Genomic DNA, 25,891 nt, shown 5'->3' with positions numbered 1-25,891 from the left:
CGTTTCTAGCATTTGTAGACTTAGAGAAAGCTTTTCACAATCTTGACTGGAATACTCTCTTTCAAATTCTGAAGGTGGCAGGAGTAAAATACAGGGAGCGAAAGGCTATTTACAATTTGTACAGAAACCAGATGGCAGTTATAAGAGTCGAGGGGCATGAAAGGGAAGCAGTGGTTGGGAAGGGAGTGAGACGGGGTTGTAGCCTCTCCCCGATGTTGTTCAATCCGTATATTGAGAAAGCAGTAAAGGAAAGAAAAGAAAAATTCGGAGTAAGTATTAAAATCCAGGGAGAAGAAATAAAAACTTTGAGGTTCGCCGATGACATTGTAATTCTGTCAGAGACAGCAAAGGACTTGGAAGAGCAGTTGAACGGAATGGACAGTATCTTAAAAGGAGGATATAAGATGAACATCAACAAAAGCAAAACGAGGATAATGGAATGTAGTCGAATTAAGTCGGGTGATGCTGAGGGAATTAGATTAGGAAATGAGACACTTAAAGTAGTAAAGGAGTTTTGCTATTTGGGGAGCAAAGTAACTGATGATGGTCGAAGTAGAGAGGGTATAAAATGTAGACTGGCAATGGCAAGGAAAGCGTTTCTGAAGAAGAGAAATTTGTTAACATCGAGTATTGATTTAAGTGTCAGGAAGTCGTTTCTGAAACTATTTGTATGGAGTGTAGCCATGTATGGAAGTGAAACATGGACGATAAATAGTTTAGATAAGAAGAGAATAGAAGCTTTCGAAATGCGGTGCTACAGAAGAATGCTGAAGATTAGATGGGTAGATCACGTAACTAATGAGGAGGTATTGAATAGAATTGGGGAGAAGAGGAGTTTGTGGCACAACTTGACCAGAAGAAGGGATCGGTTGGTAGGACATATTCTGAGGCATCGAGGGATCACAAATTTAGTATTGGAGGGCAGTGTGGAGGGTAAAAATCGTAGAGGGAGACCAAGAGATGAATACACTAAGCAGATTCAGAAGGATGTAGGTTGCAGTAGGTACTGGGAGATGAAGAAGCTTGCACAGGATAGAGTAGCGTGGAGAGCTGCATCAAACCAGTCTCAGGACTGAAGACCCCAACAACAACAACGACAACACCCATATTCATGAATGATATGATGATTCTATGTGAAGTGATGTCCTCTACTCCTATCTTCCTTGTTTTCATGCGTTCTGATGATGCGACATTTGACGTTACGGTGACTAGTACTGCAGTAACGAGATGTCTGAATACACCGATATGTTGTTAACTTATGGTGAAGCTCACTGAAATGGAAGAGGAGCTCAACCTCTGTACGACAAGAACTTTCCAAATCGTGCGACTATCTCATCCCATGTTTGCCAGAGTAGAACAACAGCTGTGGGAAAGCGGGAAATACACAAGCGATAGAGCAAACTGTGGTGCTCCAGTAATGTGGTGCACTTGTAAGGTGGCAGAATAAATGAAGGTCAATTTCGCACCTCACATAAGAGTTCATACATCGTAACTGGAATGTGAATATGACACCTACTGATCATATTTGCCTTTAAGTATGTAATGCAGTAGGGATGACACTCAATCGACGGTATTAATGCACCACTCCTAATGCAGAAGGTGAAACAAGCAGCAAGAGGAAACGTTTTGTGTGGAAGCCAGCGTGGGCAGATGCAGAGGCCGCACCCCAGAAGGCACTACAGAAAGCTCTTCAGGGGGCGCATCGCTTCGCGGGTCAGCGACAGAACAGGTGACACATACTGCAGGGCGAGTAACGGACCACCAGAAGTAGGACAGAAAGCAGCTTTAGAAAACGGCATTTCGGAATGACAAAAGGATACAAACAAAACCAGTGACGGATTCAATCACATGAATTGCAAGTGGTACACACGTGATAGACACATATAACTTTTCTGGCGTCTGGAGCAGGCACAGTACGTCCGATTGGCGGAAACGCACCGGGAAGGAGTAAAGTGCCGAGATTTCGATGCAGTTTAATGGTAGGACCCTTGCGATTGGTAGAGAGAGTTTCCATAAAATAAGAGGAATGCTCATATTGGTCGAAAAAAGCCGTGACGTGGAGAACGAAAGAACGCATGTGGGGAGAGACTTGGGCTACGAGAAAGACGAGAGCGAAATTTTCGGGGCTCTTCTCTGAACTGGCGTTTAGTGCAGAATGGAGCACATAACGCTCAGTACGATGGAGAGGAGAAATTTGTGTTACCACTGCGTTCACAGTGGCTTACCTCCAGCTAGAAATTAGCTGTAGCATCGTTGAGCTCCAACTGTGGAGCAGTTAGTTAATTGTTCTTGCGAGAACTGAGAGGGCAATTTAATATGCACGCAGCTCCAGCCATGTGCGTGTATATTGCCATAGTCTGAGACTAGGGATGAGTTCATGTTTTCTCGCATATCGAGAGACATAGGGAGAGTTTCTGCTGGAAAATTCAGCAAAGGCTTTATTAGATTTTATAGGAATTTCAGTGGTCGAGAGCAGCCAGGCAGACCACAACTGATCACAGCTAAGGTAAATACCGCGTGCAGAGGTGTAAACTTGTTGGTTCACCAGTTTGCTTCCACTGTGAACTCGAGCGACCTTGGATAATTTTTTGCTCGACTTGTCACAAAACTAACCATCCTCTGTAGACTTGATTGTCATCCTAAAAATAGTGCCGAACTTTCAACTGGAATCGTATGATTTATCGTAGTACTGACCAACATCATAACGTAATAGTAAGAATAATTTTGTATAGAAACTTTTAGTTAAAATTTAACATTGTTGTGTTTAGGATTATTCAACTTTCTGAGTGTTACAATTATAACTGTGTTGCATTTAGGACTACTTCACTTTCAGAGGCTGATATGCCTCATTTTGACAACTGCCTTAACGTTGTCACATTCTAAACTGTGTAAAAGCGTGTATTTCGGTGACAAAATTGCAATATTAAACAAGGTCATTACAGCTTACACAGTTGTGTTCAGTCATAGAATAAGAAACCACCTAACTGTAATCTTACACACCGTCGTGCTGGAAGTGTTTCATCAAGTTGAAGAGTACCCATGGACGGGACGTGAGCCATCGCACTTGACTTTCATGTGTCTCACTCGACTGTGTGGCGTGTTCTGCATGAATGGCAACTCCTTCCATTTCACCCCCAGGAGGTACATGCTATGCTCCTGGCTGATTTTATGCCACGTCTCAATTTCTGTACTTGGTTTTTACAACGTTGTGTGGATTTTCATCCGTTTCCAAGGCGAATTTTGTACACTGAGCGTTTTGAACATTCGAAATAGCCACATGAAATGTATTCTCTCATGTGTTTAACATTCTGTAAAAACAATCCGTCTGAAAATAGTGACTGCAGTTTAAGTTTTGTATGTTTCCTACTTTACATGCTGGCAAGTGGAGCCTATGATCACTTACTGACTACTTCTAACACTTGCTATCAGCGGTACTACATATTTGTTTGCCTCTGATGTTTCATGTCCCTAATTCGTTATTCACACAGCAACTGTAACACATGTCATCAGAGGAGTAACAGTTTGTGACTACTTGTAAACTGGTAATAGTTATGATGAAAACATGTTGTGATTGTGTCAGTTATGCTTCGTACTGTCAAAACTGATGTCGCAGTTACGATACTTATTTACCAATAGGTATATTGGCTTACCTACACAAAAAGTGTTTGCATATGAGAGACTTTTAGCAGTCGTTTTTTTAGTATCATTTGTTTCACGTATGCCTTCGAGAATTTACAAATTTGTTCCACTACACAACCATACCATGTGTAACACAAGTGTAATAAGTTTTGTTTTGTTGGGATCTTCTTTATTTTGAACATCTGTTTCTATAATTGTCATTCGTTTGTTATTCAGCATGATATATTGAACAGGTCATTCTATAAGTGTCATTGTTAGTGTTTCACTTAATATACTATGTAGCTGGTGTTAAATGTCATTCTTACTGTGAGCGTATAAGCTGTGGAAGGAATCTAGAGCGGCAGTTTCCCGCCGCAGAGCACGTGCCTGGCGGTTGCTACGGGGCCGTGGCGAGCGGGTAGCCGTCCGCACCATTGGGAAAACCCGAGCACTTGGCAGGGGCGCGTATAGCCGTGTTTTCGCACTTGGATAAATTTATGTGCCACAGAAGAAATGATAAAAACAAAACTAAAAGTGACACGGAGGTGCGACAGAAAAATATGTAAAGCTAAATTATTTAGACGCTCCCCAAAAATATATAATGATTTAAAAGTTACTGTTATCTTAAAAATTGTAAATTTATGAAAGTTCAGAAGCTAATATCTCGGCAATGCTTTGGCCGATTAATTTAAACAAAGTGTCTACGGATGCGGCTACTAGAGCTGCATAGAGCAATAATAGCCGATTTAGCACAGTATGTACCATTTTTGAACGAGAAGTCGGAATATGGGATTCGACTGAGACAAACTGTGGTTTTAGTAATAAATAAATTTGAAGGGACGAAACTAGCGGCAACATTCTAAAGTTTAAAGAGGTAGATGAGTAATTAAGTATGTACTTTTATTTATTTACGTTTAGTATAAAAAATTCGGAAAAGCAGTATCACGCTACAAGAACATTATTTGTGAAAAAACGGTGGCAGACGCAGAAAATTGGACCTTAAAGTCTTATTGCCCGAAAATTTTCCATGTTTTACAGTGCGTTTAGTTTTAGAATATTCGTAATTATTTTTGTCAAATAATTTTTTGAGTTAGGCAGTTGTTTCGAGGGTGCACAGGGCGACCATCTTTGACAACAGGGAGTTGGTTCTGAGCGACGCTAAGAGCCGGACGTGCTGCGCATCTGGGGCTGGTAGTGGATTGGTAGCCACGTTTGGGCCAAGTATGTACGTAGTGACGTTCAAAAGCGGTCAAGTGGAGCGCAATATAGTGGATTAGGACAGCAGATAGCAGTGTATTTTGTGAACGGTGAGCAGACTGTCGAGTGCCGTGATCGCGACTGATGACTTTTATAGCGGAGTATTGTAGCATCATTTGTTAAAGGCCGTCCTTACGTAAAAGCCCCCTGAGACTGCATTTTGAGTGTTTAGTGAATATGTTGAAGAAAAATAAACTACTTGTTCAAATTGTAAATCAACGTGAGTGACTCAATATTTTAAATTTCACCGCAATACCTGCCTGTATTGTTTTGTTATATTTTTATTTCAGCTTAAAAACTGAGTTTACGACAGGTGTGAGCTGTCACGCTATGCCTCACGGCAACCTACAGCATCAGGCAGCAGTCGTCACTTAGAGGCGGCCGATATAGCGGCCAAGGCTGCAGTCTCTCTTCTTCAGCCAGCTATTCGCCTGATTCCCTTCGCCGATCTACAGAGTGCTTTATGTCGTCGTGCTGCTCTTTTATGGCACGCACGTTGGTCGACACTTCCCAATAATAAATTGCGGGACGTGAAAGCTCTTCCCTGTGCTTACCCTCTTCCTCCCGAACTCGTCGTCGGGAAGAGGTAATTTTAACTAGACTCCGGATAGGGCACTGTCTTTTTAGCCGTCGACATCTTTTAAGCGGCGATTCTTCCCCACTCTGTTCCCACTGCTCTCAACTGTGGACGGTGAGACACCTTTTACTTAAGTGCTACAGTCTGGAACCGAGCGACCGCTACGGTCGCAGGTTCGAATCCTGCCTCGGACATGGATGTGTGTGATGTCCTTCGGTTAGTTAGGTTTAATTAGTTCTAAGTTCTAGGCGACTGATGACCTTAGAAGTTAAGTCGCATAGTGCTCAGAGCCATTTGAACCATTTGAACTTGAGGGCCCCTATTTTACTCCGTTACGCGCCCGTCTACAGCTGTCGCCTGATATATCTTCCATTTTAGCAGATGACACGCGCTCAGCCGATCGCGTTCTCGAGTTTATTAGTGCCAGTGAGATGACGTCAGTCATTTGAAGCTCTTGTTGGGGACAAACAACCCCCCTTCTATAGCGGTTTTTTAAGCTTTCCTTCCGTTTTTGGTTTTACCACTTTTTTGAGTTTCGCTCCCATTGCTTCTGGTCTCCAGTTTCGTTTTTTTTACCTTTTCCTAAGTCACAGACCGGGCGCTAATGACCATAGCAATTTTGCGTCCTAAAAACCATAACAAAAAAGTCTCAACAAAGCTGTGTTGGCAGCAGGAGCATTAATTTCTCAGTTCTCTATATCACAACCAGTTTAGCTGTGGAGTCCGAATTTAGCGAAACGTTGATAAAGAATCCAGCTAGTGATGTTGAATGTACAGGGAGTGCGAGCGAGCCTCAGAGCCCGCACAGAAAGGGAGAAGAAGCAGAAGCTAGTGTAGTGGCTATGCTTAGATCGCTAATGAGCCAAATGGAATTGAGAACTGAATTAAAAACTGATATGGGAGATATGGAAAGTTCTTTGGGGGCAAAAATCAGAGAATTAAATGACAAATTGTGGGATTTATCGGGAAAAAATTGAGGAGGTAGAAGGAAATTTGAATGCTAAGATTGATGCAAATGCTGTTGAATTACGAGGTAGAATTGATTCAGGCAGCCAGATATGTGACGCGAGGAACGATGAGACAAGGCAAGCTCTGACTGATATGGATCGGAGGATTGTGGTTAGTTGTGATAAAACCAGAACTTTATTATTAGTTCAACTGGCAGAGACAGCTAGCGGCCTAAGAAACGAAATTGAAAATGTGGCTGCTGTTACTGTAAAGAGTAATGTAGAAATTGACAAAGTTAACAGTAGATTAAGTAAAGTAGAATTATGTGGGGCTAATGGAAGTATGGGGTGGTCTATGGTGCAAGTGACAAGTGATAAGACTTTTTCAGGGGAAAGCAAGTACCATGCTGTAAATGTTTTTGCAGCATGCAGAGACTGTTTTATTGATGGTATGAGTGACAACAGTAAAAGTAAACAGGTAAAAAGGTTCTTGGAGAGTGCCCCGGATAGGCCATTGGGAATTTTGACTGAGATTTCTACTCTAAGGAGGTTACCCGCAAATGTACAGTGGGAACTGATACATTGTCCAACATCTTCTATAGAAAATTTCATAGATTTCATTGAGAGGGTGGACCAGCCAAACTATTCAAACTTCAGTCTGTAGTGCCCAGTACAGTAGTATTACTGTTCAGTGTAATATACTGCGTAGTTGGAGTTCGATAAGATGTGCTGTGTACGTGTTATGGTTGTGTCATTCTTGGCTATGGCTACAACAGAGTGAATGATCAGGTATGATAACATAAATGTGAATGGAGTAATTACTTGTAGACTGGTTTGAGTATGTATGGACTTTGGCAAGCCATCTATGTGTATGTGAATCCATCATGGCACTGCCTTCATATGAGTGTGTAAGATTGTAATAGCTATTATTATTATATGTTTCGTCAAAGAAGGATCCCAGTGTACAAGTACATACACTCCTGGAAATGGAAAAAAGAACACATTGACACCGGTGTGTCAGACCCACCATACTTGCTCCGGACACTGCGAGAGGGCTGTACAAGCAATGATCACACGCACGGCACAGCGGACACACCAGGAACCGCGGTGTTGGCCGTCGAATGGCGCTAGCTGCGCAGCATTTGTGCACCGCCGCCGTCAGTGTCAGCCAGTTTGCCGTGGCATACGGAGCTCCATCGCAGTCTTTAACACTGGTAGCATGCCGGGACAGCGTGGACGTGAACCGTATGTGCAGTTGACGGACTTTGAGCGAGGGCGTATAGTGGGCATTCGGGAGGCCTGGACGTACCGCCGAATTGCTCAACACGTGGGGCGTGAGGTCTCCACAGTACATCGATGTTGTCGCCAGTGGTCGGCAAAAGGTGCACGTGCCCGTCGACCTGGGACCGGACCGCAGCGACGCACGGATGCACGCCAAGACCGTAGGATCCTACGCAGTGCCGTAGGGGACCGCACCGCCACTTCCCAGCAAATTAGGGACACTGTTGCTCCTGGGGTATCGGCGAGGACCATTCGCAACCGTCTCCATGAAGCTGGGCTACGGTCCCGCACACCGTTAGGCCGTCTTCCGCTCACGCCCCAACATCGTGCAGCCCGCCTCCAGTGGTGTCGTGACAGGCGTGAATGGAGGGACGAATGGAGACGTGTCGTCTTCAGCGATGAGAGTCGCTTCTGCCTTGGTGCCAATGATGGTCGTATGCGTGTTTGGCGCCGTGCAGGTGAGCGCCACAATCAGGACTGCATACGACCGAGGCACACAGGGCCAACACCCGGCATCATGGTGTGGGGAGCGATCTCCTACACTGGCCGTACACCACTGGTGATCGTCGAGGGGACACTGAATAGTGCACGGTACATCCAAACCGTCATCGAACCCATCGTTCTACTATTCCTAGACCGGCAAGGGAACTTGCTGTTCCAACAGGACAATGCACGTCCGCATGTATCCCGTGCCACCCAACGTGCTCTAGAAGGTGTAAGTCAACTACCCTGGCCAGCAAGATCTGCGGATCTGTCCCCCATTGAGCATGTTTGGGACTGGATGAAGCGTCGTCTCACGCGGTTTGCACGTCCAGCACGAACGCTGGTCCAACTGAGGCACCAGGTGGAAATGGCATGGCAAGCCGTTCCACAGGACTACATCCAGCATCTCTACGATCGTCTCCATGGGAGAATAGCAGCCTGCATTGCTGCGAAAGGTGGATATACACTGTACTAGTGCCGACATTGTGCATGCTCTGTTGCCTGTGTCTATGTGCCTGTGGTTCTGTCAGTGTGATCATGTGATGTATCTGACCACAGGAATGTGTCAATAAAGTTTCCCCTTCCTGGGACAATGAATTCACGGTGTTCTTATTTCGATTTCCAGGAGTGTATGAGTAAGTGTGTTTATGAGTACTTAAGGGACCAAACTGCAAAGGTCATCGGTCTCTAGACTTACACACTAGTTAAACTAACTTAAACTAACTTATGCTAAGAACAACACACACACCCATGCCCGAGGGAGGACTCGAACCTCCGGTGGGAGGGGCCGCGCAGTCCGTGACATGGCGCCTCTAACCTCGCGGCCACTCCGAGCGGCTTATGAGTAAGTGTGAGGTGGTTTGTACGTAAGTGTGCTTCCGTATTTTCATGTTGTTTATCTTTTGCACCAGACTGAACCTTGCATGATGCTCGTCAGATGATGAGCGTGTGGAAAAAACACAAAAACAGTATCGACTCTCACTTAAAACGTCCTTGTTGAACTTCTGCTACAGATGAATCCTTATACAGCTTCATTGCCATCCACTTTATTCACGGCAGGAAGGTGATGTTACAAGGCAACTTTTTCCAATAACTGTCACGCAACACATTTCACAATGTTATATGCACATCCCATGTGGTCAGTGTAGACGCCCTCTTACTCTGCATCACAACTGCAGACCATATTCGGTACTACTAGTGACTGCCCACCTGTTTGCTTTTCCTCTACCTTGCTTTTATTATAGTGAGGGCTTGTTATTTTTTTGCAAACCTGAAAGAGTTCAAGCTGGCGAGAAAGAGATAAGAGTTTACTTAAGGGAACAGGGAGAAGCATCATAAATATGTCAGATTTGAAGGTTCTCTCCCAGCGCAGGTAGCTGAGAATGGAATTCGCTTCGCCAACGCCCATACTCCATGTCTGACACAGCGATAACTATCTGACGAAAAAACAGGATTGTTCGAAGAATCACTTTACAAAGATAAAAAAAACTAAGCCATGTGTAGCCTTTCAAAAAAGCTGCAGTGTGAGAAATGCCGTTTGCCATGGGAACCACACTATGGAAGAACGTTCAGTTTAAAATTTTGGAAAAGCTTCCTCATTGGTTCATAGTCCTATATTTTGTAGATGCATGCTTCGTTGTGCATGCCGATATGGAAGCCTTCGTATTTGTCAATGTCATATTTGTACCATGGAGTGGAGAGGTGTCGTTTCCTCTGTCGCTCACCACAGCACTATTTGTTAATAATAACGAAATCCACAGGAGTAAGAATTCGTTTATCCTTATTAGAAAATTATTACTGCACGGAACTCATAATGCCTACCACTATCGGCTGGAGGGATTCCTGCTCTAGCACAAACAGACAAGTTTCAGAGTGTTCGAAAAAGAGAAAAGTTGGAAGCCAATGATCGAAAAGTAAAGACTTTCTGCTACACGAACCTAGCAGCAGTATAGAACGATGTCTCCACTTTAGTACTGAGTACAGAGGGTGAGTTGAGCTCGGAATCTCCAGCAATTACTGGCGCCACCTTCCGCATTAGTGCTGCACGAGTGTGATAAGAATGGGCTGGCATTGCAATCACCGACTCGGTAGGGACACGATGTTAGTTAGCTCCCAGCAGGATCCAGTTGGACAGTTTTAACGTTGTGCAGCCAGCTAGCTGCTTTCTTCATGCACTTTGGCGATCATACTGGTGTTAATACTGATTTTTTTGTGTTCTTTCTTTAACCAATAAACACTTTTGCAGTCATTGGATGTATCCATGAATTATTCTCATGATTATGCTTCTAGTGCTAACCTGCCTGTGACCAGGTTTGATTTATCAGTTATACATCTGTGTGTAGTGTTACACCCATATTATCATGCTTCATTGGGTAATCATTCAATAAGATGTTTCTGTTTTTGTGACTTAATCATTTCCTTAAAATTTTCAAGATGTTACGGGATGCTTCCCTGATCTGTAGATCCCCAGAGATCGGAATATAGGATCCTAGGAGTGCGCTAAACAGCACAAACGACAACCCACAGAGTGCACAATGCCAGCTCCACAGCGTTAGGAATAATTCGAAATATTATTAGAATAGATGCACCAAAATAGCTGCACGTAATAACGAATATTTATTCACGGCAGACAGTTTCGGCATTCATAGCCATTGTCAAGTACGTTTAGATTTATGTGACGTCCGTATTACATCGTTAGGGAACTACCTTATAACTACCACTGTTTTAGTAAGATGAAAAATGACGTAAATATATTGAAAGTAAAACGTTGATTACGGTAAGACAGTAGTCTGACAGTTCCACTCTTACGCCGGTATACGGTGTTTTCGATATATTTACTTCATTTACCATTTTATTAAAACAGTGACAGTTGTAAGACAGTTCACTAATGACGCAATATGGACGTCGCGTCAGTCTAGACGTACTTGACAATGGTCATAAATGACGGAACAGTCTGTCGTGCATAAAGATTAGTTATTATTAGGAGCTATTTTGGTACATCTAATTCTAACAACCACGTTGTTATCAGGCATATATTATGCTGCTGGTCCTAAAGAAGAAAAACTCCAAATATATTCCACTAACCAAAATCCTCGGGGTAGGCGTTGAGAGGATTTGAGGCTATATTGATTCAACGATTGACTGACGCTGCGATAACTCCAGAGAAAAATTTTGGCGGTATCCATCCCCTACATTCGTATTAGCTAATAAAGAGTGTTTTCATCCGCGATACTTGATACTGAGAATTGACAATCTGTGTCGTCGAATGGCGAGAAATGGTAGCCGTGTATAGGTCACGCAGAGACACACCTCGTCCAATGGCGGAATTACCCACCCACGGCGTGCTAAACTCTGCCTGTATCTAAACTTCATTACGCAGGGAGAAAGGGCCTTTAATTTCGTCGTGACTGCAACTTCACTGTGTATCCCGAACACGTAATTCATTCTTGATTTTTCGCGCCTGCAGGGTGACAGCCAGTAGCTTTTAACTTGTGAACGAACGAGTTTTACCCATTCTACGTATTTTTTAATTTTGTGTAGTAATTATCGTCAGCTTTTTTAAAAGCTAGATCGATTGAAGTATCATTTCTGACTATTTAGTTAAGAAGAGAATAAAACATAACAGTAACGCATTTAAATAATTTATTATTCATCTAGAAGTAAATGGATTTTCTCCTAGGTGCGTTTAATTTAATTGCTGTATAGCGATCTGCACTGTCTACACGACAACTTTGGGCATCATTTTGTAAATTAAGTATGTTAAATTGTTCCATAGAAAACTGAAGCATTGCACCACCCACTGCTGGCCTATATCAATTCTGGAATTCGTTCAAAATACTCGTTGTCAACTGAGACGCCCGCTAAACCCGCTGGGCAGAACAGGTAATAGGATTGTGGAAAGGGCCAAGGATTGAGGTCAGTTTTTGCTTCTAATTGTCATTTATCGTAATTTAATAAACTTTACAACCAAATGAAACTCTTTCACGGCTGAAGACCTCCAACAGGCAATCTTAACAAGATAAAAATGCAATAAAGATAGCAATAAAATAATTCAAAGAACAACATACGAAAAGTGCAATACAAATGGCTGAGGTCCACAATTAAATTCCAAAATTTTAGAATATATTACCACAGACCTTTAAAGGCAGAAGGCCAACAAGAAATATTAGAAAAATCAAAATTCAATTAACATAGCAACAAAATAATTTAAAACCCAAAAAAGGCAACATATGCAAGGCCAACACAAGTAGCTGAGGGCCACAATTAAATATCAAAACTTCAGAAGATATTACCGTACACCTTTAAAGGCAGAAGGCTGCAGTGTTTAAGCTTGAAAGGAAAATTTAAAAATTAATTTTGCAAAATTTTAAGAAAACAAATAACCATAAGCCTAAAATTTAAAATAGCTGACAACAGATAACTAAACACAGGTGGCACTCAGAATGCCTCCAGGGAGGTCGGTCTGCCCTCGTTCACGTGAGCTCAACTATACTTGATTCGCAGAGCCCAGCCAGGGGACAGCTATAGACTGACCGACACAACGACTTGCTTTCCGTCAATCAGTACATGAGAACTCAAACCGGCAGTGTTACAACGTGATAATCCACAATAGAGTGCGTATTAGCTGTCAAAATTACGCACCATGTTGGACAGCGACAACAGGTGAGGAAAGGACGCTGCCTGAAATTTCGTTAGTTGCCAGGGCATGTAACTGGAACACTAACGGTCACTAGGCAGAAAATTCCGCTGGGACACTTAAATTTGGAACACGGTAATAGTTAACTTCCCTCAAAATAATACTGCCTGAATTTACGTCAGTGCCCAGGGCAGGTAACCGGAACACTAACGACCACAAGACAGAAAATTCCACTGGTGCACTGAAATCGCAGTCGACCAAAAAAAGTTAATTGCACCGCATAGCGGCTAAATTTCAGCAGTGGAACCACTCGGTGTTGCTCACTGGAAACCTCCCAAATAGCAAGCCACCGAAGCGAACCACCCCAACATGAATAGACGTAGCTTGGGTAGTTGAAACCACTACTCAACTCTGACGTCCTGGGTCGGTGAACCACGGAGCTCGTAGCGATCGGACAGCTCCACACACGCTCCGACACTGCGCAGGGGCTGCCGGCGGCCCGAGCCGACTGCACAGCGAGGAGATAACTTCCCTCGTCCGCAACAACCGACCGACTCACTCCAGACCCCCTTGCCGGAAACTATATGCACCAAAGCAAAGATGGTACACGGCGCAAATATCGACACACATCACTGCTGCCATATGTAGAAGGAAGAAGAACCACAACGCAACCGCGACAAGGACGGGAAACCAAACACAGATTGACAGCGAAGTTCACGAAAAAGCATAGTTGGGAGAGAGCGCAGCTTATGAACTATTCATGTTCCTATAGCAATCGCAAAAAAGGGTCAATTTTGGATAAGCGATAACCGCAATATAATTTCTTTTTCAATCACAGCCTCAGGCTTTTGGATTAGACTCCAGTGAAGAATGACGAACTTTCAGTTGGAGAGTAAGATGAAAGATACAATCAGTGAAAAAAAAAAAAAACTGGTGGTTAACACCGTTGTAATAACAGAGGGCTCCAGTGGAAGATTTGCGATAGAGATCGATCATTACCGTTTCGAAGTACCAATACCTTCATTCTCAACTGAGTTAGCAAAATCTAAGTAAGATAGGCTGCTTGGTTGTTTTGCGGGAGGGGACCAAACAGCGAGGTCATCGGTCCCCTCGGATTAGGGGAGGATGGGGAAGGAAGTCGGCCATGCCCTTTCAAAGGAGCCATCCCGGCATTTGTCTGAAGCGATTTAGGGTAATCACAGAAAACCTAAATGAAGATGGCCGGACGCCGGTATGAACTGTCGTCCTCCCGAATGCGAGTCCAGTGTGCTAACCACTGCGCCACCTCGCCCGATGCAAGATAGGCGTGGCGTAGATTTAAGCACCATTCTTCTCCACTATTAGCGCAAGGTCGTAACCACTGTCGCAACACGTGAGACACGAACAGTTTCGGACTCACAGTGATGTGCGACTTAAATGGAGCTTTTGGTAGTGTCACAGCTGCGATGTTTGCCGCAGTACGGAGGAAACGAAGTGATAAATTCGTCCTCGTTAATTACGATACAGAGTGGCGGAGTGTCAATGGCGCGGCGAGATAAGGCGGTATCGGCCGCCTTCCTTTCCGCCGCTGCTGTCGATGTGCGCAGCCCACTGGGTTCCCAGCCTGCTCGCTCGTGATTAACGGCCCGCTTGCAGTCAGTTAATAAGCAGCGGCCGTGGAGCAAAATCTGATTTAGAGCGCGCATAACTCACGCCCAGTGCTTTCTTATATTGCTGGCCGTTTTAGCACAGCAGCACTAAAGTTTTTATTCTGCGTTTTTCAGGAAGGTCAGCGGTACATAAGTCTATGTTTGTCCTCGAATACCGTACGTGAACGGAAAGCTTTAACGGAAATGGTACATTAATCAACAACGATAGAATTTCACGAGGCAAAGCCATCTGACTACCGATTATTAAACTGAACGATGTGGTGCAATAGTCACCACATGAGTCTGGTATTTGGGGGGACTCCTGTTCAAACAGCCGTCTGGCTAGCCAGGTTTAGGTTCTCCGTCATTTTTCTGAATCGATCCAGGGAAACGCCGGGATGTTTCCTTCCCTACGCTTTCCCAAACAAAACTTGTGTTCCTCCTCTACATCATCATCGTAGACGGGACAAAAACGGCACTCTTTCCTCCTTCATCAATAATTAAAAGCTTGTTTCCCATACATACAGCAAAATAAAAGAGCCGCCATGGAAACTGTAAGAAAGAAGACGTGTTGCGACCACAGCATAAAATACTTCAGAAATAAAACTTATTTAACCGTTTCCTGTCGATTCGCTCGAAGCTCACGCCAAATTTACGTAATGTTATTGCGGCAAACAAAAATTACAAGAGGCTGCAAGATCATCTAGAAGGGTACGACAATAAGGACCGAGTAAAGCAAGTACGGGAGTGTGAAATAAAAGAAAATATACTGTTCTTAGCACCAGACGGGTATAACTGATGAGATTTTGCAGAAAGCACAATTTTAGACGAACACTTGGCAACAGACAGATTTTTTAAATTAAAATACAGAACGTAGGTCGTTTGAACATATTATTTCGGTTGTTCCAATGTGATACATGTACCTTTGTGAACTTATCATTTCTGAGAACGCGTGCTGTTACAGCGGCGCTGTAATAGTCACAAACATATGGCTCACAATTTGAGACGAACAGTTGGTAACACGTAGGTTTTTTAAATTAAAATACAGAACGTACGTCGTTTGAACATTTTATTTCGGTTGTTCCAATGTGATACACGTATCTTTGTGAACTTATCATTTCTGAGAACGCATGCTGTTACAGCGTGATTACCAGTAAATACCACATTAATGCAATAAATGCTCAAAAGGATGTCCGTCAAACTCAATGCATTTGGCAATACGTGTAACGACATTCCTCTCAACAGCTAGTAGTTCGCCTTCCGTAATGTTCGCACATGCATTGACAATGCGCTGACGCATGTTGTCAGGCGTTGCCGGTGGATCACGATAGCAAATATCCTTCAACTTTCCCCACAGAAAGAAATCCGGGGACGTCAGATCCGGTGAACGTGCGGGCCATGGTATGGTGCTTCAACAATCAATCCACCTGTCATGAAATATGCTATTCAATACAGCTTCAACCGCACGCGAACTATGTGCCGGACATCCATGATGTTGGAAGTACATCGCCATTCCGCCATGCAGTGAAACATCTTGTAGTTACATCGGTAAACCATTACGTAGGAAATCAGCATACATTGCACCATTTAGATTGCCATCGATAAAATGGAGGCCAATTATCCTTCCTCCTATAATGCCGCACCACACATTAACCCGCCAAGGTTGCTGATGTTCCACTTGTCGCACCCATCTTCGATTTTCCGTTGCCCAATAGTGCATATTATGCCGGTTTACGTTACCGCTGTTGGTGAATGACGCTTCGTCGCTAAATAGAACACGTGCAAAAAATCTGTAATCGTCCCGTAATTTCTCTTGTGCCCAGTGGCAGAACTGTACACGACGTTCAAAGTCGTCGCCATGCAATATTCCTGGTGCATAGAAATATGGTACGGGTGCAACCGACGTTGATGTAGCATTCTCAACACTGTCGTTTTTGAGATTCCCGACTCTCGCGCAATTTGTCTGCTACTGATGTGCCGGATTAGCGGCGATAGCAGCTAAAGCACCTACTTGGGCATCATCATTTGTTGCAGGTCGTGGTTGACGTTTCACATGTGGCTGAACACTTCCTGTTTCCTTAAATAACGTAACTATCCGGCGAACGGTCCAGACACTTGGATGATGTCGTCCAGGATATCGAGCAGCATACATAGCACACGCCCGTTGGGCATTTTGATCACAATAGCCATACATCAACACGGTATCGACCTTTTCCGCAATTGATAAACGGTCCCTTTTAACACGGGTAATGTATCACGAAGCAATACCGTCCTCACTGGCGGAATGTTACGTGATACCACGTACTTAATAAGTTTGTGACGATTACAGCGCCATCCACCAAAAAAGCGAAAAACTGGTCCAGCTAAAACATTCATATTTCTTTACGTACAACACGAATATGTAATAAATAATCGGGGTTCCTATTTAAAAAAACGCAGTTGATATCCGTTTGACCTATGGCAGCGCCATATAGCGGGCCAACCATAGCGCCATCTGATTTGCCCCTTCAAGCTAGATAAGTTTCATTTTTTTTTTTGGTTTTCCGTTTGTCGCCTATTTCGTGAGATATTCGACCGGTCACTATCAATGGACCACCCTATATATATATATACATTCTTAATAATTTTTATTGATCGTGTATTTATTTTCTATATGTTTATTATGCAGGCAAATTTTGTTCTAAAACTAATTCGTCAGATATGAGATGATTATGTCAATTGACTTTTCAGTTCTGTTTTGCGGTATTTGATCAAGCTACAAAGCCGGACAGAGGAACTATGTTTTAGTCTGCATGTTTGTTTCAAAATCTCCAGGAGCGGAAGAATGTATTGTGGAATTCCTCACGCTACAATTTCTCATCACAGCCACGTAGGAAGACATCTCTTGTATCTCCAGTGTAACACATTTTCGGGTCTTACGCTTGAGTTTGGATCCGTCTTATCTGTTAGACAAAAGAAAATAATAAGTGGTTGACAAATTATTTTTTTCACAGTCTCTCTGAAATCGTCGGTCTGAAAGAATTTCTAATTGAATTTTATTTAGTAATTCGCTTGCATTTCAGAACCAGATTGGGCCTTTCAGATTTTCCCTGAAATTTGGAAGAGACAACTTGCACTGAACAATGTAAAAATTTACATTGTTGTAGTTCTACATGGCAGTTGATGATAATTATCTCACCTGTCCTAACTATGATATAAAATATGATTTTCGACGATAAGGACAAAAAACAAGATCGGAAAAGGGAGAACAAAAAAAAAAAGCAGGAAAATAAGGCATAAAGCAAAATAATTGAGACTGTGGTTCGCAAGAAATATGGGAATAGCTACTTTAACTTCAAGTAAGAGTATTTCTGGAATTGAGAAACTGTATACAGATACGACTGTTTTGTTTGTCCCGCGCACCTGACGCGGTAGTTGCCTGCCAGTTAAGGGGACACGCCCCTGAACCGGCTGCATTTTTAGCATTATCTTCACCCTCATAGTGCAACTGATCTATAAATGAGAAATAGCCGAAAATTCTTACACACAATTAGGGTCATTAGTCAAAGCATTTCCCAAAAAATCACTGAGATATTTATTATATTATGCTACTGACAATAATATTTATAATACTATAAAAAACGGAACACTGTTTCACTGAGGTACCATTTTCTTTGGAACCGCTGACTGCACAGCTTGGAAAAAGAGTCAGAGTACAGATAACATTGACGTAAGTGTTTTATGCCTACAATTTCCTTCCCTGATGTAGATCTGTGAAAGAGAAAAGTAATTTATTTTACTGCGGCAAAAATATTTTAAAATATAGCTCAAAATCACCGACATCATCATCATGTTATAGATTTTTCGGAAATAGTAGGCAAGAGAGGTAGAGGAGATCATTCTAAATATTTGTACCGATTTTTGTGAGTTTAAATTCAGTCATTTAGGAGAAAAGTGTAACTGAATGATGAAAATTCAAGTTTTCGGTGAATCGCAAAAGAAGATATACAGATTTATTAACTTACCACTAAGCTCGTTTAGAACATTCCAGCTCATACTCCAGTTGTCTTCTTGTTTCTTATCCTCCAAACTCTTTCTCTTCATTGTTTTCTTCATCATTGACTCCTTGGTAGTAACAAATACAGTTTTCGGTATTCTCTCCCATATACAGCTGTTGAAGCTTTCATTTGTATTCTGAGACAGATTTTTATATGCCAGATCCCTATATATAGGCCTAATTGCCTCTATTACAGCAAGTGGTAAGGAGTGCTTGAGGGTATATTGTATGCCTGTAGCATTGCTCAACCAGTTCTTGCACCACGAATCTTCCCCTTTTTGACACATACCATGCTGTGGGGTTTCATCTGTTGACACTCTGTGAAACCATGTTGCCCAAACTGCTCGTCTCATGTTCTCCAAATCTCCCACATTTCTTCTTATTGCTAGTCCATAATATTGAGTTAAAGAATCAGTTTCACTTTTTGTAAGACGTCTTGGACCACCTATGCGTTTTCAGTCTGACAGTTTTTTTTCTCATTGAAGTCTTTACATAATTTTCTCAGACGAGCTCCCATTCCTTTTTGTACATGCCCACCGTATTCAAGCTTTTCTATCAAAGTGTCCCCATATGGTCTGTCATTAACAACAGTAGTGTGGCCTTTACAGTCTCCATCCCCAAGATAGCCTACATACTTCACACTACAACTGATCTCTGATCTTTTAAGATGTTTAGAACTCCTTTCGTTTACATTGTTTCCACTTGGGCCATCAAAGCTGTTTACACAAACATGGGTGCCAATAAATTTACTTGAACAACCCTGGCAGTGCTTTGTTAGGCATTCATAATCTAGTATCTTACCAGTTTCAATAAATGTGGCAGCTACAACCCCATACAGAGAGGTATGATTTCTCTTCTGCCAAGATCCATCAAATGCTGCTACAATGTCTGTATTCTCAGTCAGGCTACTGCTTCTTCTGCTGATCTTTTCATGGAATGTGCAATTACACCACATAAAGCATTGTGTACTAATTTATTGTATCTGTCAAACCTGAGTGGAGGTGAAGGCAAATCCATCACTGCACAAAAAGTTTGGGCAGCTCTCCTTCCCCTTCCAAAACATCACATTGCATAAGCAAGCTGAATATTTACACTGTAATGTCGACTATCAGTTACTGGCGATGTCATAGTATCACTGTGCATCTTACACGAGTTACAGGCAATCACTAACCGACTTGAAAGGCCTTCCTTGCTGAAATGTCCTCAGAAACGCCAATACTGTCTTCAAAACTGCAGTACTTACATTTCACAGCACTCTTCAAAAGTCTTGACAGCATATTTAGGTTCACAGGAACATTTCTATTGTTGTTGCTGCTCACAATATTACTAGGCTTGTTCTTTTTACATTCAGAAAGCGAAAGATTACTTCTAGAAGCAGTACGTGCATACACAGTTTCTGCGGGCGACTTTTGAAGCAACTGATGTGTATTATTCGGTTGTGTTTGAAACTGGTTGCCGCGAAACTTTCGTTTGGTGCTAAATTACTTTACTCTCGGCACTTGTAGCGCAGGAAACACATACACAGAAACAAAACAACACGCTATAACTACAAAACCACACGCTTATGAAATTCCGAAATCATATATTCCCAGGTCTTTGTTTACATTCGAACCATAGCCTTCTAGACATGCCTGTACTTAGGTTCCGGGAGTCAGTGTCTTCTAGAATACACCTGTGTTAACGATCCATAACTAACGACGGAAGAAATGGAAGAACAAAATAATGGATCACGTATTCTGGCGCACTTAAAACTGACAGATGGGCGTGGCCCCTGTGCAACATTACATTCAATCTCAATTTTAGGATGAACGGAAGATGATAATGCCCATAAACTACACATTTTTGAAATCAGCATGAAATGCTCTTTTCTATAGACCAAGAAATCTTTCTCAAATTTTTGGTCATTTTCACGAGCATGTCCCCTTAAGTTACGTAGCCAGCTGGACACACTGCCGGTCAGCTAATGCCTGTTCCCCTCATTATCCAGTTTATCTCCACTATACACAGCTATTTTAGCAATGTCTGCTGGGTTCACTCTTGTATTCAAGATTAACGTTCTAAGTGCTCTTTGCTACCTATTTCAGAACTATCGATATTCCTTAATAGGGGTGCTTTATTTTACGTAATTTTGAAGATCACAACATCTGTGTTTTATTCGAGTCTACATGAGATTCATCTGACTAGTGTCACATATTGCTTATTCGAGGCATACCGCCCCGGGATGGTAGGTTCGCAACTGCTCAGTCGTGAGGAAACTGGATAATTTTTTTTTGTTTCGTCCTTCTCAGTTGCGCTGATATAAAATTCAGCGGTAGTGCCGCGACCGCACGGGTTGTAAGGAAATGTGCATGTGGTGTGGACGACGAATTAAAATAGAATCTCTCTCATCAACTCGCGAAAAATGAAAGTTCTAAACGGTCACAGGTAGTATATCAGTTCTGGGCCCCCACGTGCTACAACGTATTGGGCATGGTAATATTTTGCGTTTTTGGTGTTTCCTTATTTTTGTCCACCCGCTTGAAGAACGTTCAGGGCATACTCTGAACCACGGAAGAGACTGGTATTTTTCACATAAACAAATCGTTGTCGGATGTGAAGGAAGCGTCAAGAAATAGCAAACAATTCTAGAACGGATGGAGGATTCAACGAAATGCTTTGGGATTTTTTGTCGGACATCCACCGAACCACCGAATCACTGCGTCGTTTTGTTGGTGCAATGGGTGAGGATTTTACGCCAGAAGATGCCTACGAAGGGCTTGTCTCAAGGACGAACATCTGTAGCGGAAAACAATGTCTAGTGGCTAAATGGCGATTAAGCCTTCGTACCAGCTCGGATTCGTGTTTACCACCAACCCTTGACTCGGCTGAGGGTGCTTATAACTGTGTTACATGGAGCCGGCAACTCCCGTGAGGCGAGGGGAAAACGTATTACACGTAATTGATTGGTCATTATCTGGCCCTCACAGAGAATTGCGTGTAGTCCATTAGATGTGTCTATACGTACTTCGCCAAGATACCTACCCCAAGCGAACGTTTTTTATGTTTATTTTGTTCATTTATTTATGTCTGATTTCATTAAATGTACTCCTTTTCTCACTACACTGATCGCTCAGATCCAGCCTTCAATCGATATACACTATTTTATATGTAGGGCAATCATATCCGAAAACATTCCACAATTTGAATAAACAAGACCACTGAAACTGTTAAACAATTCTTTATTGGAGTACATGACCTCTTTCGCAAATTAAATTGGCGCCTTCAGGCGCTTCGCTGTATACAAATGAATAAAAGTACTTAACAGAAATTTAGCCATGCCAAGGAACGGACAAATACAAAAGCGATAAGGTGTGTGTCCACTTACAGTCGAAGGAATAAAGTTGTATTTAAACCGGATAAAGCCATACCCCACATTTACATCCAGATATTGAAAACTTTTGACTCACCAATGTGCAAGCGTCTATGATACCCAACCTAAAAGATAATTAAACTAAAAGGCTTTTCATTTCTGAAAACAATTTTAGTAATTCTAAGGACACTGATTGGACAGTGCTGGCATATGGACCCTAGGTAACATCAGGAAGCCTTCTGAAATTAGTTGTACGGTAATACTGGCTTGCGCGACTTGTAAAAGAGTATACTATTCCGGATTATTGCAGTTTGGTAATTTAAAATGTGGATCCAACCTCCAACATTTCAATCAAAGTGTCTGGTTACTTAGTGTTTGCGACACTGCACATACGCGGCTTTCCGCGTAGACGTTGCTGCAGATACTTGTGGTGGTTAGTTGGCGCCGGTATCATCAACGCTGTAGTAACATATAACAACACGATCAAAACACATTATAGTCCAACATTAATGAAAACCAAACAAATTACCTTTATTTCTCAAAGGCATTCTGAAACTACTGTGAAAAACTTTTTAGTAAAGTAGGTCACCTACCGAGAACACGCAAAAACGAAAACAAGTGACGCACTGAAGGTACTTGGTGTAAAGTATATCCTAGAATCACACGCAATCAGTTTAGTTTATTCCACGCGATAGAAAAAAATAAAATTTGGATGTAGCATATGCACTACATAAGAACTGAGGAGATTAAATAGCTCGTCATTTCTCTTTAACTGTTTCTACACTGAGATATCCATGTTCCAATCGTCGTGAGAGTTCCCAGATCAATTTCTCTTCGTCAGAGTTGCTCATCCACCTGCAGTTTTGATCAGACACCCCGAAACGTCGTTTCGTTCTATGACACTTCGTGTCCAAGTTTCGCCTTGGTAAGTCTCTTGCTTGTTGGATACCGAGTGTTTGCTAATCAACTATCACAAAAATATTGTTGCAAATCGGAGCGTAAGTGCTAGTAGAGGTGTGCGACCATAATAACAGTAACCGTGAAAGTGAATTTAAAAATGCTGGTAAGTCGCATAAGTGATACAGATCCGATTGGTATTGAATCCTTTAGTGTGCTAATGACGAGTTTCGGGCGTAGCCCATCATCAGATGACCTGGTGACAAGTAATAAAGACAAGTGCAAATACTGATATCATACAATACAGCGTAATCGAAGAAATGAGATTACTTAAACCTCAAATTAAATTAATTGTATCCATTTTTGGAGAACATAAATACGTACCATTTAAGATCGTTACAAGCACTCATATGGACTTTGTATAGGGACCGTACAGAGATCAAGCGAAACACGACGTGTTGTCGCGTACGGACAGCAGACCTGACCAGCAGCTGACTACAGTCACACAGCTAACCGAGCCACGACGTAAACTCCTGTCGCTAGGGGGCACCACTTCTGATGGCGTGTAAAATGGAAATATTAACACAAAATAATAAAAGGTCAGTCAGCGGTAGTATATACAAAGGTCAATAGTAAAATACAGTACAATAGTAAAATACATTCCATTAACAACAACGGCACTTAGAACCACATTATCTGATTTGTTCATATCTGCAGCAGAGGGCATCACATTCGATGCAAGGTTAATTAAAATAGTTACTTTCGAATACGGGAAAGATAATTAAGACTATTTCATTTTTACCAGCACAGTTGGACAAGAAAGTCAAAAGTAAAATACAACATGTCTCATGGAGTTTTAACGAAAACGTGTAATTTTATTAGTGAAGTGTCTTTCAGAAGTTTTACTGTAAACGTAAAGACGGTATATAACAGTACGTTTGTTCCATGAAATCTGTACTACCGTACTCTATTTTACTGTTGACTTTCTTGCACAACTGCGCTGGTAAAAATGAAACAGTTTAAATTATCTTTGCCTTATGTAAAAGTAATTATTTTAATCATTTTTGTATCGAATGTGATGCCCTCTACTGCAATTATGAACAAACCAGATAATGACATTCTATATGCCGTTGTCGTTGATGGAATGTCTTTTACTATTGCACTCTATTTTACTACTGACCTTCGTGCATCCTGCCGCTGCCTGAACTTTTATTATTTTATATGACCACGGATCAAGAGCTAGACTCAACTTACATTTACCAAGAAAAAATGAACACAAAACTCAAAACAGCATTTTCTACCAAGGAATAAAACTGTACAATAAATTACCAAAAGAGATTAAAGAAATTGCAAAATACATTTATTTAAAAAGGCAGCTAAAAAGTACCTGTTATGAAGCACATTTTATACATTGAAGGATTACTTAGATAAAATAGAGTAAGGGTTTGGTAATAAAAATGTTATACAAATAAATAATAATAATGATTATAAAACATCCAACATTCAACATAACATCTTCACACTATTTTGTTCCTTCATTTTTTCTTTTCCAGAAAAACTTACCGCCAAGCTATGCGTAGCACAATACTAACACCTCTTCCTCTTTCTGAGCTCAACATCTCGCTCATTATAAAGGGATGCTGACTCAGTTTTTCAGGATAGCAAACGGGAAGTTGCGGTACAGAAAATGGCCCAAAGATCACCAGTGTGTGTGTGTGTGTGTGTGTGTGTGTGTGAGTGTGTGTGTGTGTAAAGTGTTATGGAACAATGTATGTGCAGTGTGTGCAGTAATTGAGAGTGAGGTATGAGTGAACAGTGTGGTATTACATTATTTAATAAGTTATTTGTAAAAAAGATACTGTATACGAGGAGTAAATCTAATGATTGTCTCGTAACTAGAAGCCTGCAAATGTTTACGAGTACGAATTAGCTTATTTTAAATTAATATAAACTTGTAAATACTTCGACATGTCCTATATTCTTGTAAAAAGAGATCTATGGATGAATAAAGCTGCTACTACTACTACGACTACATATTAATATTTTCGCTTTACACGCCATCAGAAGTGGAGCCCCCTAGCGATAAGATTGTAAGTCGTGGCTCCGTTATCGATGCCTTGACACTGTGGCTGTAGACAGCTGCTGGTCAGGTCTGCTCTTCGTACGCGACAGCACGTCATGATTTGCTTGATCTCTGTACAGACACTATACAAAGTCCTTGTCATTGCTTGTAACGATCTTAAATGGTACGTATTTATGTTCTCCAAAAATGTACACAATTAATTTCATTTGAGATTTATGTAATCTCATTCCTTTGACTATGTCGTTTTGCATGGTGTCATTATTTGCTATTGTCTTTATTATTTGTCATCAGGTCATCTGATGATGGGCTACGATCGAAACGCGCCATGAGCGCAATAAAGAGTTCTAGAATCATTTGGATACGTCTTATTTATGCGACTTACCAGAATTTTTAAATTCACTTTCACACAAACCATAAAGTATTAACCTCTCTTTCCACTTGTCCTCATAGGCGCACAAGTTCAAGCTGAACAGGTTTTGGATTTTGCCACGACGTTTGGCCGTTCTGAGACTGTTTGTGTGTGTGTGTGTGTGTGTGTGTGTGTGTCCTACTGACGTTTCTGCTCCCCCTTCGACGTCCTCCAACACTCGTGATTCTCGAATTCCACTCATGCTACTTTTTGCATTGTTTCCGTATTCCCTCTGTCATGCTCGAAAATTATCCGTTTCTAACTACGTATGTTCGTACTTCTACCTCATCGATGATACTATACATCAGAAGTGAATATAAGTAAAAACAAACATATATCATTCAGACAGAAGAATGTTACGGGACTTTACACAATCTACAGCAGCTTTCTCCATAAGAAAATTTTAATAACATAATTGGGTTAATTCATTGCTGAGAATATTTGGCAGTAAGTTCTGTAGCCCTTCTGGACAACAAATTTAGAATACAGAACCCAGCATGGCAAGAAACAATTGCAGATGAGTGTGACAGTATATGAAGTGGTGGATAGATCGGATTATAAAACCTATATGTCAAGATTTGCAAAACTTGACGTAACGTCTTTGGAGAAAGTGTGTAATCACTGGTTAAAACAGATTTTTTAATTGTCCCTTTGGTCTTCTTAATTTTTTAAAATGATCCGTTTCGGTCC

Source organism: Schistocerca americana, chromosome 5 (assembly GCF_021461395.2).
Source record: "Schistocerca americana isolate TAMUIC-IGC-003095 chromosome 5, iqSchAmer2.1, whole genome shotgun sequence".
Lineage (NCBI taxonomy): Eukaryota > Metazoa > Arthropoda > Insecta > Orthoptera > Acrididae > Schistocerca > Schistocerca americana.
Note: the sequence above shows the minus strand (reverse complement) of the source record.